General features: G+C 45.0%; 1 protein-coding gene across 2 annotated transcripts in view; it reads left to right on the top strand.

The window, feature by feature from the left end:
- The window catches only part of Plpp4 (phospholipid phosphatase 4), a 123,443-nt gene that overhangs the window by 56,699 nt on the left and 63,421 nt on the right, over positions 1 to 3,323 (top strand). The window lies entirely within an intron of this gene.

Raw genomic sequence — 3,323 nt, 5'->3', positions numbered from 1 at the left:
CCTCCAGACATTTTCATTCTTGGCTAAATCTCCCTCAGGGTGATGCTTCAAATTGAGCACCATACCCTGCCTCCTGTACAGTAACTAAAAAGGAATTATTGGCTGTTCTGTTTGCTGAAATCAATGAGCTCCTGTCTGGAAAATGTCGAAAAGCCAGCACTGTGCACGGGGGTTGCAAACAACCCATGATTTCAGCAAGGTTTGGCAGTGGGGGTTGTGGGGGAGACTTCAAACACCAAGGTCAGAGAACTAGATGGTTTCTAATCAAGCCTGGAATTCAGAACTCTCTTAGGGAGTGGGGTTTAGTGGTCATGTCCATTCTGTACTTCAGGGTCTTTAGAAGATTTAACATAGGCACTTATCTATACCTGAGTCCAAGTGTTCACCTCTGCTACATACAGACAAGAATGGCAGTCCTTGTCTAGCTTGTAGGCATTCAGGATGTAGAATAGCCAGAAACTCTGTTGTGGAAAGACTAGAGTATTGGACTGCCTAAAACTACAAACAAACAAACAAACAAAACAAAACAAAACAAAACAAAAACCAACAGCAAAAGCTCTCAAATCCTCTGGCATGCCCATATTCCATAGTACCCTCAATGCCAGCCCCTAGCAAGTCAATCTGTAGGACAATACACTTTAAATTTCATTCTCAGACAGTCTTGTTTGTGTTTCTGATCCCATCAGTCAAAATGGATCCTGTCAGATTCTATTAAAAAAACACCACATGAGTTAGACCCATGATGCTCTTGTTAGTCAGCAGGTACTCTTGTCTGGGGCCATGCCTTCTCCTGTCTATCCAGCCACCAAGCATCTGTCTAGAGAATACAGAAGGTTGGAGTAGATGCCTCATGAGAGGTCCCTTCATCAGTACCCTGATATTTTGAAGCCTTATCTTCAAGTACCTTGCCCATTGTATCAGATAAAAAAAAAAATCAGTCGAATGTACTTCCAGAATGCCGAAGCAATTCCCATACTCCCAAATGTCATCACTCTTGCTTTCAATCCTTCTCTGTCTTTTTCTGGCATTTAGATCATAGAGCATATTTGCTGGTTGTCAGGTGTTTCTATTCCTGCACAAAACATCATGACCTAGAAGCAAATTGGGGAGGAAAGGCTTTATTCAGCTTACACTTCCACATTGCTGTTCATCACCAAAGGAAGTCAGGACAGGAACTCCCACAGGGCAGGAACTTGGAGGCAGGAGTAGATGCCAAAGCCATGAGGAATGCTGTTTATTGGCTTGCTTCTCCTGGCATGCTCATCTTGGGAGAGCCCAAGACTACCCACAATGGGGCCTCCCATCTTGATCACTAACTGAGAAAGTGCCTGACAGCTGGATTTCATAGAGGCATTTTCACAAGGGAGGCACCTTTCTCTGAGGTAACTCCAACTTGTGTCAAGTTGACACACAAAATCATCTCATATCTCCGGGTTTTCTAGCTTACTCACTTCAAACCTTTGGAAAGAGTGTATTGTACTCTGATAAGCCATTGTGTATGAGGTGTATTATGCTCTGGATCAGTGGAGCTGTAGATGAAGTTCACACAAGTTTCTGTGAGATAAAGAGAGAGTGGCTTACTCATGGATGGCTTGTCTGCACTGAGGCCATGCTCCCAGGCTAAGACTGAGTGGAACTCTCTTAGCATGGCAGGACCGACCCTCACATGGAGGACTACCACTGTCATTTCTGTGCACTCTCATGGTTAATTGTCGACACTCTCAAAGAGAAGTCAGCTCAGATAGCCTAAGGGAATTTCTCAGTTCTGCAGAAGAGGCCTTGCCTCTGCTCTGAGCTTGTGGAAGAGAAGGAGGCTGACATTTCAGGCAGGAAAGATGTGTGTAGACTGTCGTCACCAGATCTTCCTGTGTCTCCACACTCAGACCCAGTCTATGCCCTGCCTGCACATTGGGCCTTTTCACGGCAGTGCTGTAGGACCGACTCATGCTCAGCTCTCCAACAGGGACCTACCCCTTCTTTTCCAGTCTATTTATATATAGCCAAGAGTTCCCCATCCCCACTCAGGTGTTCGGTTTCCCTTTTCATAAGTATCTACCCCAACCTTCCCCCTTCTTTACATTTCTCACAACTTGCTAAGAGCAGGTGGCTCTGTCTTCAGCTCAGAGCCCAGGCCCCGGTGACTGTAAGGGCCATGCTTTCTGCATGTAGAACAGCTCATCTGTCTCACTTCATGTTAATGAATCACTCACGGAAGGTCCTTCTCGAAAATGCCCCTCCGCTACCCCCATCTTACATAAATCTCTGCTGGCGTCAAGCAGCTAATATTTGCCAAAGAGAAATGGTAGCTCACACCTTTGACTACTCAGCAAAGCCCAGGGAGCCTTCCCGGGCTTCTGTTGCTTATGTAAGACTTTCGACCCTCGTCACATTGACAGTGATGACTACGCCGCTTAAGTCCCCCTAACAAACTCTAAGGGAGAAGCAGGGTTTTTGTAGAGAAGGAGTGGCAGGCAATCCATGTTGCTGCTCCTTTGGTTTGGTCTGCCCCCTCTCAGGCAGGTTTTCAGGCTACTCGGAGGTCCCTGAGCTGTATGTTTTAAAACAATGTATTTCAGAAGTTCTGGCTAGTCTAGATGACAAAAGTCACCTCCTGGACTCTCCACCGTCTTGGAAACAGTGATGGACAGCTGTTGGCAGGTGATGGCTCAGCGGTGAGGCAGAGTCCTGGCAAGGCTATCCGGCTCTTCAGAAAAATTCTGGCAGCTGCTCTGATTTGAATTATGTCTGAGGAGGTTGCCTGGAAGAAATAAGACAGTTATGTGTTTTGCTACCAGTAAAAGAAATTCTATATGCTGTTGTATTAAATCTGTTTATATCAGGCTAGAAAGTGATAGATAGGTTTGTTTGTGAGGCTCAAAATTCTGGCCAAGAAGGAAAGATAAATTCCTTGTCATAGGAATGTGGCATTTTATGGGGCAGCCTCCATAGTTCTGCCCCGTTTATATTTGTCCTAGCAACAAGGCTTCTCTTTATGTTTCTAAAGTAACATTTAACAACACTTTGGTCACAAAATAAGTTTCATTACAGATGATGATGTTGTTGTTGTTGTTGTTGTTGGTGGTGGTGGTGGTGATAATAGTTGTGACGGTAATAAAAATGATGGTTGATGGCGATAATGATGGTGATGGTTGACAATGGTGATGGGTGATAATGGTGATAATGATGGTGCTGATGGTGGTGATAATGGCGGTGGTGGTAGTGATTGTGATGGCATGTTGATGGTGATGATGATAATAGTGATGGTAGTGATGGTGATGATGGTGATGATGGAGATGGTGATGATGGTGATGATGGTGATGATG

The sequence above is a fragment of the Grammomys surdaster genome, unplaced genomic scaffold, assembly GCF_004785775.1.
Source record: "Grammomys surdaster isolate TR1022 unplaced genomic scaffold, NIH_TR_1.0 192, whole genome shotgun sequence".
In the NCBI taxonomy this organism is placed as follows: Eukaryota; Metazoa; Chordata; class Mammalia; order Rodentia; family Muridae; genus Grammomys; species Grammomys surdaster.
This window is presented reverse-complemented; position numbering and strand designations above follow the sequence as displayed.